The 14,467-nt window shown below is 33.3% G+C and overlaps 1 protein-coding gene and 1 long non-coding RNA gene across 3 annotated transcripts in view; both read right to left on the bottom strand.

Moving 5' to 3' along the window:
* Rbfox1 (RNA-binding Fox protein 1) overlaps positions 1 to 14,467 on the bottom strand; it is a 402,117-nt gene that overhangs the window by 180,605 nt on the left and 207,045 nt on the right. The window lies entirely within an intron of this gene.
* Positions 7,596 to 14,467, bottom strand: part of LOC140438558 (uncharacterized) — an 86,112-nt gene continuing 79,240 nt past the window's right edge. Inside the window, exon 3 of the long non-coding RNA XR_011950562.1 lies at positions 7,596 to 7,660. This is a non-coding gene — a long non-coding RNA (uncharacterized lncRNA). The remainder of the gene's footprint in view (positions 7,661 to 14,467) is intronic.

Below are 14,467 nucleotides of genomic sequence, written 5' to 3' on the forward strand. Positions count from 1 at the left end.
GATAAGGGTATGACGCACCTCCTAATATTACTAAGAACTAAAATAAATCAACATGAAGACTAATAACGCGTAATGAGGTTTTACTTACACTTTCATTATAATCCCTCTTTTATTTTATTATTATCATTCGACATTCGACATTCGAGTTAGTAATTGTTACTACACCAATTAAACGTACAGTAATATTGTGATATAGAAATAGTGAAAAAGTTATAAAATGGCGACATTTACTCCAAAGAAAAGAGGTGTAAAAAATTCTCCGCTATCTGTTAGTGAAAAAGTTATAATTTTAAATGTATATGATTGCATAAAACACGATCACCCTAGTTTGTCTGTGCAAGAAAGTGTTGAGCGATGTGCCCGAATGACTGGAATTGGACAGTCCACGATTTTTAAATTATTGCGAGAAAGAAAGATATCAGGCCAGTTAAGTCCATGCAAGAGAAAATCAGGAAGACCAATAAAAATCTTAGGTGAAGACACCAAACGTGACATTCGAAGAAAAGTTCATTCGTTTTATTTTAAAAAGGAAATACCCACCCTTGACAAAATACTAATGGAGATAAGCCAAGATAACGATATTCCTTTGATATCCAGAAAACTTTTATGGAAAACTTATAAAAGTATGAATTTTTCCTGGGAAAAGCACAATCGAAAGGCACTATTACTGGAAAGTGATGAAATCATTTGCTGGAGACGAAAATATTTGAGAACTATAAAACAGTACCGCAGAGAGCACAAGAAAATTTTTTATCTTGATGAGACGTGGATAAACGAAGGTTATATAGTCCAAAAAATGTGGCAAGATAAAAATGTAACAAGTGCTCGCCAAGCTTTCATAGAAGGCCTTTCGACGGGTATTAAAGTGCCTTCGGGAAAAGGGAAGAGAGATAATAATTGCTCACATTGGAAGCGAAAAAGGATTTTTAAAAGAAGGTTTGTTAAGCTTTGAGTCGTGTCGGACGGGAGATTATCATGAGGACATGAATTCGGATGTCTTCGAAGACTACTTCGGGGAAATGTTAAAATTTCTTCCAGCTGATTCGGTCGTGGTTATGGATAATGCAAGCTACCATTCAAGGCGCATAGAGAAGGTACCAACTTCAGCTTGGAGAAAGCAAGAAATTATTAACTGGCTGTCAAATAAAGGTATTCAGTTTGAGACGAATTCAATAAAGAAGGAACTACTAGCCGTAGTAAAACAACATAAATCTCGCTTCATAAAATATGCCGTAGAAGATGTAGCAGAAAAGTATAAAGTAACTGTGCTACGCCTACCGCCATATCATTGCGAATTAAATCCCATAGAACTTATATGGGCACAAGTTAAAGGATATGTTGCAAGGCACAATACCACATTTAAAATGAAAGATGTCAAGGTATTGTTTGATCAAGCCATTATGGAAATCACATCAGAAAACTGGCAAAAAGCAATCCAGCATGTTTTAAAAGAGGAAGATAAAATGTGGGAACTGGACAACTTGGTCGATCAGGTGGTTGACCCTATAATTATAACACCAGGGGATGATGACAGTTCTTCGGATGAAGACTATAGTGATGTAGAATTGTAATAACGTATCCAGTAAAGTTTTTGTAGTTTTTGTGAATAAATTGATTTAAACTCCCCACAAGTGTTTCAATATGTAAAGTTCATTCGTGTGTGTTTGTGAGTATTTCCCGATTTCGGTTCGTATATATTTTATTGTTACATTTTATATTTTTTTAATAACACTGTTCTGCTGTATTACATTTTTATTTCCTTTAATATGATTTTTAAGAATGCATATTCTTTTGTCAATTAACCCACTAGCGCGCCTCTGGCTCAGTGTTTATCTGTCGATAACAATGGACTAATCCCTTAAAACAGGGTGATACCTACCTGCTCTTTATGAAACGACAGAATTTTGCAATGCGGACGGAATTTATTGAGGGATTATTGACGGATTACCCTGTAGCGCTTTTGAATACTTCATGAGATTTTATTACTCTACACTCATTAGAAATAGATTATAGTTATATGATGGAATTTTGAAAGCGTTAAATCCATATCGACTAAACCATTATAATCCACCATAAAAATCCTTAGGACTGAACGAAAGGAATATTCCACAAAAGGTAATAAATACTGAGTGTGCCATTTCACAGCGGCTAATTAAGACAGCATGGCTTCGAAACAAATCATATCACAATCCATAATCAAGGCACCATCCGACCAATAAACATAGTTTTAGAAATAACTAAGGTTCTCAGTGAAGGTCTTCTGGAGACCAACACAAAACATGAGTCCTTATTGCTGGACTACAAGAAAAGAAGAAATGAAATGGCGTTCAGTGGACGGATTTCGTGAGGCCAAAATCGGAACTACTATGAATTGCAGTTAGATTCTTGAGAGGTAATTTAGATGTTTCCGTACTTGGCGGATATGTGACGGGATTAATATTAATTTAAATATGTGTTAGGAATTAGTTGTAAATGAATTTTTTAAACTTTGTTTGAAAAATAATTTGAAACTTTTGAAACGGTTATAAGAGAAGTTCGACTTGTCTTTCGAAACCCTGTCAAGTATAAGGTCTTTTTTATACCTTTTGTTTCTTTATATTTGTATCTTTTTTGCTTCTTCGCATATTTGACTTTGTGTTTTCTCCATCTAATTAAGGTCCCAGCTTGTCCGTTAGGAATACAAATTGATCCTGTTGTGAGTCCCAGGGTGTCCCGCTAGGAATACAAATTTATCCCATTGGAAATCCAAATTTGTCTTGATTGGGAATCCCAGTTCCCCGCATCTATGTAAGAATCCTAAGCTTTATTGAAGATTTGGCTGGTGCCCAGGTCACCATCCAGTTCATTTAATTAACAGATTATTATTAAATATTTAATGTTAATCAATATTTTGTACAGTCTTTATTTTAAACATATTTAAACGTAAATGATATTATTTATTTACTTACATTTTTTTTTTAACACAGTTAATCCATTACAAAGAGGACTTAAGTTACTAAGACAGTTCTCATGTTGTTTATGATATATAATTTTATTGATATTTGATATGATAATTAATCTACTCTAATTAATTACTTATTTTTTTTTAATTCAAACATTTAAAAACAGTGGCGCCATTTTTTTGAAAAGTTGTTCTCTCTCCTATTTCTTTTTTTATTGTTTTTTATCTATTCTTTCTTATGGTTTTTACCTCTATGAGTAACCCCGCCCATAATCTATCAGGACTGAGCAACGGTGACTTCAAGCATAGTGTATCAGTGTTTTAAGTTTACTCTTGAGTAATCTATATTAACAAGAGTAGCCAGGACCACATAAAATATCCAATAACCTGCTAAAATATGGAAGCGTAAGATTGGTAGAGGAAATAAAAAAATTATGGCAATATATCCTTGAACATTAAAGAATCCCAAATAGCCGGAGACCAAGTATAGCGGTGTCCATGTTTAAGAAATGAGCCCAAAATTTCTAATTTTATAGAAGCAAAAATATTCTAAATAGAATTATAAAAGTACTCATCACCCAAGTGATAATTAACAAAATAAATACTTTCACAACATGGGTATAGATCTGGAATATAATGTACAAGCACTGTATTTATTATATACAAATTTCAGAAAAATCTATCGAATATAATAATAGAACATTACTGTGTTTTGAAAACCTAAGCAATGACTTTAAACAATTCCGCTGAACGATGTTATAGAAATATTGTGCAAGATGAAAATTCCACAAAATCCGATTGGAACAATCAAAGACATTTACACAGAAAAAAAAATTCAAGCGCGAATAAATGCATTTATAAAACCCATTAAATCTGGTATCTGGCAAGGTGATTCAATAAGCACATTACTATTTAATATCATTATGGGTGAGAGTAGATATACTAGGAGAGATCCCGACCATATCACGTCTTGCGTCAATCGATGTAAAATTGTAGTTTTAATTTGAACCCTTGGATTGCAATACTATAAGTCAGGTTGGCCGAGTGGTCAAAGGCGTTGGACGTAAGCTCCAAACCCTGAAAGGGGGCGTGGGTTCGAATACACACTTGACACTTTTTATTTTTAAGCAATAAACTGATGTTAACTTTGAAACAAAATATCAAAGTGTAGAGAGCACATGCACAGAGTGAATCGAATGTTACATGCCATACGCTGAATGTCGCGTTTTATGTTAAACGTCATATAAAATGTCGAATGTCGTAAAAAGTGTCGAACTACGCAAAAAACGTTGAACGACGCATAAAACGTCAAAAACGTCGACGCATAATGTCATAAAAAACGTCGAACGACGCAAAAAACGTCGTAAAAAACGTCAAACGACGCATAAAACGTCTTAAAAAACGTCTAACGACGCTTAAAACGTCGTAAAAACGTTGAACAACGCATAAAACGTCGTAAAAAACGTCGAACGAGGCATAAAATGTCGTACGTCGAATGTCACATAAATGTCATACGTCATACGTTTATACATTTGCTATGCCTATTGCTATGTCTAGCGGCAAGCACAACAGGTCTGTGTTTATCAGTGGACGTTGCCACGTTCAGCGAAGATACTGCATTTGGCTCCGTGGGGCAATACTACGTATCGATGAAACAGCGTTTTGACGTCACCTGAGCGGGAATCGGTATGCCGATTCTGGACCCCTATGTGGGCCAACGAATACGTACGTCATGATCCGTTGGAATAGAACCTTCTGACAATTCCAGACCACGTTCGTCCAGAACCCTCTGACAATTCCAGACTACGTTGGTCTAGAACCCTCTGAAAATTCCAGACCACGTTGGTTTAGAACCCTCTGACAATTCCAGATCACGTTCGCCTAGAACCCTCTGACAGTTCCAGGACACTGCGATGAGGATGTGGTTGGGATATTTCTGACAATTCCAGACCACGTTGGTCGGGATCTCCCTGATAATTCCAGGACACTGGTGGTCAGGATCTCTCTGACAATTCCAGACCACGTTGGGGGGATCTCTCCTTATATATGTGGATCTGCCGTACTATGATGTGGTCGGGATCTTTCCTAATATATGTGGTCGGGATCTCTTGATGTGGTCAGAATCTCTTCTAGTATATCTACTGATTAGGTAATAATAGAAGTGCGCAAAGGAAGAGGATATAAAATGGGGTATATGGAGGTCAAAATACTAAATTATGTAGCCTGCGCTGCCCTGATATCCAAAGGTTTCTACATCGCTTTAACAAAAATAAAGTCTGAATCATTTAGGTAAAGCATTTAATTTAGTTGACAGTTTGCAGTTTTCTTGTCCGTCTTCATGATCTTAACCTACAGCCCACACGACAATATCATCAGCAAATGTAGATGTTCTTCATGAATGATCTAATTTAGGGATATCACTAGTGTATAATAGGTACAAGACTTTTTGTAACGGTGTAACTTGTGGTACGTCTACTTTCATTCTTTTTTAGTTCCGAGCAGGCTCCTTATTGATTAACTTTAAAATCTTTTTTAGTTTATATTTAAATCCTTCTTGCCATACTTTACCAAACGCTTGCGTCATGTCGGGTAAGAAGGCCGGCGGAAGCTTTCTTTTCTTTTAGTGACCTCTCTATTAAATCTGTTATTCGATGGATTTGGCTATAGTTGGTTTTTACAAACCCAAATTGGTGTAAAGGAATTTATAGATCTTTAGCTTCCATATAAGGAGTTTCATCCCTTTCAAAAATAATTTATCTGGATTAAGCTTGAGCTTTAGGAAGACTCGCTATGAGATGGAAAACGTACATAGGAAATGCTATGATAGACAGAGACCTCAGGATATATGACTGGGGGAATATAGAAGTGCTATGGAGAACGAAAACGGCGTGAAGAAAAATGCTGAAGAAGAAGAAGAAATATTGAGCTTAAATGTCTTATATAATAGTTAGCGGTTATCAAGTACCAATATACAAAATTTAACTATAAAAATAAGATAATGACAATGCTTACGGTTTCACTATGTTTTTATATGTTATAGTGCCATTTAAAAAGTTACAATTTGTCATCCAACTCTTCTTTGTATTTAAGTCTCGCGTTTCAATGCCGTCCGTTTAATAATTGCTAATCTGTCTGTAAAAATCCTTCTAAGCGCAACTGGAAACGAACAAACGTTCAAATTTATCATTGTTACACCAACTAATTTACGAGTTAACCGTTTCCTATTAGTTCAATTAAGCGATGGAGTCATGTTTTAAACAGATGTGATCCTGAGAACGCTTTAACGAAGAATACAGACAGAGAACGCTCGATGACGTCACTTCAAACGTATGAACCCTGTTTTTACGTAAAAATACAATTGTGTAAATATTTGCTTATTCAAGTAATGTTAACAACTGAAACAATGTTTGTTTGAATGTACTAAGTATTTTATGGCTTGGAGTAGAAATTAAATTTACGACTGGTTCGTTGTACTTTTGGCAAGGCAAATAATATATATATATATATATATATATATATATATATATATATATATATATATATATATATATATATTATATATATATATATATATATATATATATATATATATATATATATATATAACAATATAACAATAAAACACTGAAAACTTTGTTTTCAAAACTTCCACAACATTTATTATAAAATCTTAATACTACAGCTGTTTCGGCTGATTGCCTTTCTCAAGTGATCTATTTTTGGCATGCGTTTACACATTATAGTCTTTAATGAAATAGGTTGAGGAGGGGAGAACTGTTTGTCTCAAGTTGGTCATTCAGAATTATATCTGTGTTTTTTAACTTGTTGATTTCCATAGATTCTAACAAGGATAGCTTAAGGCCTTTATTTTGAATGTGAAGAATTTGAAATTTGTCATTAAAGGAATAATAATTATCTAGAAGGTGAAGTGCGTATGTAGAATCTGTTTTTCTATTATTGAAAGCCCTTTTATGTTCTGCTATTCGTTTATTAAAATTTCTACCAGTTTGACCGATCGTCAGTTTTTGTTCAGTCGCCACATTTAAGTTCGTATACACCACTGTGTAAGTGCTTTTTATTTTGGCTCTTGTTGTTTTTAATATATTTGCCTGAGTTGTTATTTGTTCTGAAAGCTAGTGTTATTCCTTTCTTTTTTATGTGTTTGGCTATTTTCGTTGATATTTTGCCTGTAAATAGAGGCGGTCCGGAGTTAAGCATATCGAAGACATGCTACCGGGGATACCGAAGACCAAAGACGAAGGGAAGATACTCAACGAGATAGTTGGTGCATAAAACCAGTGCAGAAATTAATAAAAATCACCAAAGATAGAAATCTGTGGAGCTGGACCACATAAGATATTACGACGACCACTATACTTTCTCCAAGTGGTCAAGAAGAAATGAAGAGCCTTTCTACGAAAAACTGACAGATATGTAATCATTTCCAGAAATGGAAAGGCATCATGTATTCAACAATAATATATATATATATATATATATATATATATATATATATATATATATATATATATATATATATATATATTTATAGATATATATATTTATTATTCCACTCGATGTATTGGTTGCTTGCGTAATTTGTCCAGTAATGACCATTTGAATTTTCTCATAAATTATCTGCTTCTTCAAAAATGCCCATTTTAAATAAGTTTGTTTACTCACTGACTCCAGTTGTAAAGCAATTCTTGGTCGACTTACCTGAAACAAATATAAAGGATAAGTGAAAAGTTAAATACAGATTTTATTGAGTTTTTTGTAATAGCATAAAATGTTTTTATTTAAAACACGAATATTATTGACGAGAGCAACAATGAAAAAGAATAGAATGGTGAAATAAAAAAATAAGTGAGAAAATCAGTAAACCAAAAAATAAAAGTAGAATGGAATCAACATATAAAAATAATATTGTTCTGAAGCTATTTTTTGTGGCATTTTAAATTAATTACTATTTAAATGGGAATTAGCCACAATTAAAGGTTAAAATACGTTTATTGACGTTTCAATTTCCACTTCGGAAATCGTTCTCAAAATACAAACATTAGTAAATTAAACAATTTTTTTTTTTAACAAAATTTGTTAATTCATATTTTTTTTTTATATAATTTTTTCATATTCAAAACTTCGTCCAAAATATGACTAGCTCTTTACTAATTTTTGAGGCCTCTGTCAATTCACACATCTTCACTTTATGATCAGCTGAAACCATTTCATGGACTTTCTTTACATTTTCCCGTTTAACTGCATCGATGGGCCCACCAGTACGTGGTTTATCCAATCTAAATCTACGATCACTACGAAATTCATGGAACCAAAATTTGACAATGTAGTCTGAAAAAGCATTAGTTCCATAATAGTTATCCTGCTTTTTATTTGTTTCCATCGTCTTTTTATTTGTCAAATAATAATGTTTAATACGAGATAAAAATCGTGTTTCTCTTAGTTAGATTTTCTATAACATTTTTTTTTAATCGTAACGCCTTCGAAGGAGGTTGCTTATCAGACTACCAGATAAATGGAAATACTTTACAGGAGTTTTAAAGTAACCTACTACCAACTAACACCCATCGCTCAGCGTTTGAAATACAAATCGATAGCAAAGCGTAATGATTTGAGTGTGAACATATCCTTAGATACCCATGTGTCTCATTCCAATACTTGTATAAATGAATTGATAAAGCATTCGCCCTAACACTGTTCCACTAACAGGACAATAAGGTCATTTCAAATTTGATTCTAACTCATATTACTCTAACCATGATAGTTTAATAATCTTTGTGAATTATTAACGTTAAGAATTTTGGGTTGCATCCATTATTATCAAAATACAATTTTATTACGACTTCCAAATAAAAACATTCATAACAAACATTGTTTTCTAATTTATAATACCTCCAAAGATATAGTAAATAATCACGATGCCACAAAAGAACATTATTAGAATAATTATCTTCACGATTTTGCCGCTGTTTAAAAAATAATCCATTTGTTAGATTACCTACAAAAAATACTAGATACTCAAACTATAGTAAAGTTAATCTACAACTCACTTTATGCTGAAATAAATAAAGTTGCTAATGATCTATAAAAAATTGTTCCTTTTGGTAAATAAACTATTAGGACTTCGAGGCAATGGGTCGTTATTCTAAACCGCAAGAGGCTACTAACGGTGAATTTATTGCCCTGTAATTTAGGTTTTAATTCTACATCCTTTGAACGATATAAATATTGATTTACGATGAATGCTATTCGTTAAATAATCGAACTTACTTGCTACATTAATCAAATTAAGAAAAGCTCATCCAGCTCTATTGACTTAAGGAAATAAGACAGTTTCGAAAGGGCTATTAGCAGTTGTTGTTGTTAATGGTTTCACTTCACTTGACTGAATACTTTGCTTGTTGTTGCTTTGACAATCCACAACATTATAGGAACCCTCAACATGTTTTCTTACATAATATCTAGTTTTCCGTCTACTGTATTTCACTTACTGTTTATTATACACAACTTTATGTTAGCTTCTCTCAACATCTAATTTTCCGGCAGTAATATTTCTAAGATTTGCCACTTTTATTAGCTTTTTCAATTACTAACACCTTTATTTTTCCTTTGTGCACATAAATTAAACAGTACTTTAAATTACGCCTCGAGTGCAGATGCTGATCCGGGTTAGAGATTAGAGAGTAACAGTTTTTCCATCATAAATCACCTTTTTTCTTGTGTATATACTAGCATGTAAAATTTGTTTAGCAGAAAATGGTTGACTTCAATTAGTGCGGTCATAAATATTACTAAATTTATCTGACTTGGCCCATTGTTAAGACCTTGTACCTCAGGTAAACCATTGTTACCTGAAACCGGGCCTTTTATACTATTATCGGTTAACCCATGATGTTTATAGTCGGCATAATATTATACTAATTGAAGTCAACCATTTACTGCTAAACAGACTTTACCTTGCCTTATTTTAATTGTGTTATATAACATAACCAAAACTTTTAATGTGTTTGTTTTTGTATTTTTGATGTTTTGTTTTGAATACTTAATTAACTTAACTTAATTTTGAAGAAAAAAACTATCGTCAAAAGAGTCCTACTAAAGATTTTTTCATCTCGAATAATTACTGCTAACGATACCACAAAAGAAGTAATATATATACATATATATATATATATATATATATATATATATATATATATATATATATATATATATATATATATATATATATATATACAACGCGAAAGTCTAAGGATATTTTAATAATTTGACAATACCAATGACAGAAATTTCATGACCATATAAATTTGCTTGTACTATAATTGTTAATACAGACACTCACATTTTATCAAAAAAAAAATTGTAAAACTGATAGCAATACGTGTTTTAGAATGTTTTTTATAAGGGACAAAAAAATCGACATTTTTATGTTTTGTTTATTTTTAATTTTAGTCACTTTATACCATTCTTGCTTAATAGGTGAGTTAAAGATATTGTCTTTTTACCATGCAACGACAACATTTAACGTTGGACGAGATGAATAGAGCCGTGGGCCTCCTTCAAGCTGGTATGCGACAAACTCAAGTTGCTGATCAGCTGGGTGTCTCCCAAAGCGTCGTAAGTCGTTTGTGGCGTCGGTTTAGAGACACTGGGAGTCCAGCCGAGCAACATCCAGGACGTGGTCGCTCTACAACCGTCGCTCAAGACCAATATTTAATTTTAAATGCCAGAAGGCAGCCAACAATCACAGCACCCGAGTTGGTTAATGAATTACAACTTGCACATAATGTAACAATTAGCAGTAGTACTGTGAGGAATCGTCTCCATGAAGCCAATCTTCGTAGTCGGCGACCACTGGGATGTCCACCTCTATCTAGAGGCAATCGCGCTGCAAGATTAACCTGGTGTCAAGAGTTTCAGAATTGGACTGACAATGACTGGGCCACAGTTTTGTTTAGTGACGAGTCTAGATATGGATTTCATCCAGATTCTCGTCGGAGATTTTGGAGACGACCCGGAGATGGAGAACGATTACGACATCTTCAAGAAGTGTATGCATATAGAGGTGGTACATTAATGCTATGGGGCGGAATCATGATTGACGGAAGAACTGACCTCATTTTCTCACGTGGCTTTCTCACAAGTCAGCAATATTTGGACACTATTCTTGAACCTGTTGTGCGCCCGTTTGCTGCAGCTGTTGGAGAAAATTTTTACTTTATGCATGATAATGCTCGACCACATGTTGCGCATATTGTAACAAACTGGTTGGATAACGAGGGTATTGATGTATTGCCGTGGCCAGCACAATCACCGGACTTGAATCCCATTGAGCACGTATGGGACATGCTTCAACGAAGAATTACTCCACATATGGGCAATATCTACAATGAGTTTCCATTAAAAGAGCTTCTGAGAGAACAATGGACACAACTACCTCAAGCAGACATTAACAATGTGATTCGGAGCATGAACAGTAGATGTATAGCTGTGATAAACCAACGTGGTGGCCATACTTTATGTTAAGTTTATATTTTTTCGTATTTTTGACATTTTATGGTGGTAAGTGAAACATGGGTGATTTTTAATATATTTTTTTGCTCCAATTTTCTGTTTTTTTTGCAATTTATGGTTTTTGACATATTAAACAACAATTTAAACTACAAATTTTGTATTACTTTTTTTAAGTTGATTACAGATAAACAAAATACGTCTATTTATAAAAATATCCCTAGACTTTTGCGTTGTGTGTATATACATACATATATATATATATATATATATATATATATATATATATATATATATATATATATATATATATATAAGCTAAATCTTGACAGATGCAATAATGAACGTGCTGTAAAAACTCAAAAAACTGCTGCTCATTTATTCAACGACGCCACCAAAAAAGACGACAGGTAATTTCCATATACAGTGTAATCATCATCATTCTCTTATCTCCCGTTTCCTTTTTTCAGTTCTAAAAAAATTACGCGGTCTTGATGTCTTCTTTAACAGCGTTTCCCGTCATATTCGGTGTCTTGTTATCTCAAGTAACGTCTAGAAATTGGAATATTCCCGGGTATTCCACGTTCCCTTATTTTCATTGAATGTTACGAATGGGTCATCGCTTCGAATTTATGTTTTCATCTAAGAGACGTCCTTCCATTAATATTTTGAAAGGAGACGTCGAGAAGGTGAATGAGAGTTGAATGGAAATTGAAACCAGTGCCGGAGGGAATTGAATATTGAATAGCAAATCTTCGCTGCTTATTAAATTCTTAAAAAACTTATATAATAATGAAAAATTTTCTACCTAGATTTCTAAAGGAGGGTAAAATATTCGCAGAATACAGAAAATATTGCAAATAACAGTAAACTCAAAAAAAGGATAAAAAAGTAATTTAAGGCGAAATGATTTACTGTAAGCATAAAATTAAGCAATTAAATGGTTATGATGAAAATGTAATGGCAATGCTCCATTGTTACATTAAAAACTGGTATCGGGATAAAAGTTTATTGTTAAATTTTGTACTATGCGACTTTTTGATCTACTACAAAATGGTTCTGGTTCGACAAAAGGAGAACTATCTGCTTGTTTAGCAAGACTAAACTGTTTGAGCTGCATCCAAACCATTCTCTCAGGTTTTTAAGCCATGAAATTCGTCTTTTTCCAATGCTTCTTCTGCCATCTATCTTTCCTTGCATTATGAGCATCACATGTCCGAGATACTTTGGCTTTCTTTCTTTAATTGTAAGTTCACAACAAGACGTTATAACAGGATAAAATGAAATATTGTCCAAAAAACAGAAAAGATATTAAGCCAATCTACAAAATCTCATATCAAAGATAGATAATAAGAACAGTGAAAAAAAGTGTAAGGTCAGCGCATTCTACCAGTACTAACATAAGGAGCAGAAATACTTACCCTAACAAAAGCTTCAGGCCATTAAAATGAGAGTAACATTAAACGTATCCATGCTAGGAATGAGTCAGAATTAAAAACAAGGATAAAAGAAAAAGACCTAAAGTGACTGTCATCACTGACAACTCCAGAAACGGTGAAGAAAGTCCACAAAATTGTACTGGACGATAGTCGACTGAAAGTCCGCGAGCAGCACACTTGTAAGCATTTCAAAAAATGCGGTACATCGCATAACTGAAAGATGTGCAAGATGGGTCCGTGTTTGTCCATACTCTATCAAAAGCAGTGTCGTGAAGATGTTTCAATTGTTTAGCGAAATTTCATAGCAACAAAGCAGTCCTTTTGCGCCGCCATGAATAAAGTCCATCACTTCACACCCGACACAAAAACAATCAAAATAATGGACTCAAAGGGACAACTCACTCTAAAGAAGACGAAGAACATTTTATCTGCAGGCAAGGTCTGTTGTTGGTTTTTGGGATGCGCGTGGGATAATTTTCATTGACTATCTTGAAAAAAGAAACACTATCAACCAAAGTATTATGCAAATTTATAACGTTTGAGCGAAGAAATCAGGCAAAAACTGCCGCATCTGGCTAAGAAGAAAGTGTTGTTTAATCAAGATAATACATCATGAACTCTATTTCCAGATTTAGCCCCTTGGATTATTTATTCTCTGTTAGAAAACTTGAAAAAGTTAATGGTTCAGTAGTCAACGTTTTTCCCACCGTCAAAAGTGATGTCGCCAGTTAATGGGTATTCAAGACAGTTTTTTTATACAAAGAGAATCGAGAGCTGAAAGGAGAGTATGTTGAAAAACAAATACTTTTTTTTTTAATTTTGTGTTTTCTTTGGTCGGTATTTCAAACACGTGTATCTGAAAATCCTTATTCGGTATAATGATCAATAATTAACAAATTTTAAATTGCAGTTTAAATTACAGGATTTTCCTACTGATACTGTTAAAACCGTTATACACAGGCGGATTAAAATTTAAATAAGAAGATGTAAAGAACTACAGATAAAAAAGACAAAAGATAACGAATTTAACAAAGCAGAAATCAAAAATCAATTTGGAGTTTTTGTGCTGAAATAGAATTAGATAAAAAACTGTCGTTTATATGTAATGGCCGTAACTTGATGGAAGTTCATTTTATCAAGCAATAAAACACTGAAAACTTTTGTTTTCAACACTTTTACAAATTTTTATTATAATTAATTAGCACTAAAGCTCTTTCGGCAGAGTGCCTTCCTCAAGTGAGCTAGTTTTGTTAGGCTTTTAAAACACCTTATAGTCTTTAACTAAATAAGTTGAGGAGGGAAGAACTATTTGTCTCAATTTGGTCATTCAAAATTATATCTGTATTTTTTAATTAGTTAATTTCCATAGATTGATAGATTGATAGATGTAAAAAATTTTAAATTTGTTATTAAGAGAATGATTATGATCTAGAAGGTGAAGTGCGTACGTAGATTCTGTTTTTTTATTATTTAAAGCCCATTTGTATTCTGCTATCCGTTTGTTAAAGGATCTACCCGTTTGACCCATGTAAGTTTTTGGGCTGTCGCCACATATCGT

Source organism: Diabrotica undecimpunctata, chromosome 4 (assembly GCF_040954645.1).
Source record: "Diabrotica undecimpunctata isolate CICGRU chromosome 4, icDiaUnde3, whole genome shotgun sequence".
Classification (NCBI taxonomy): domain Eukaryota; kingdom Metazoa; phylum Arthropoda; class Insecta; order Coleoptera; family Chrysomelidae; genus Diabrotica; species Diabrotica undecimpunctata.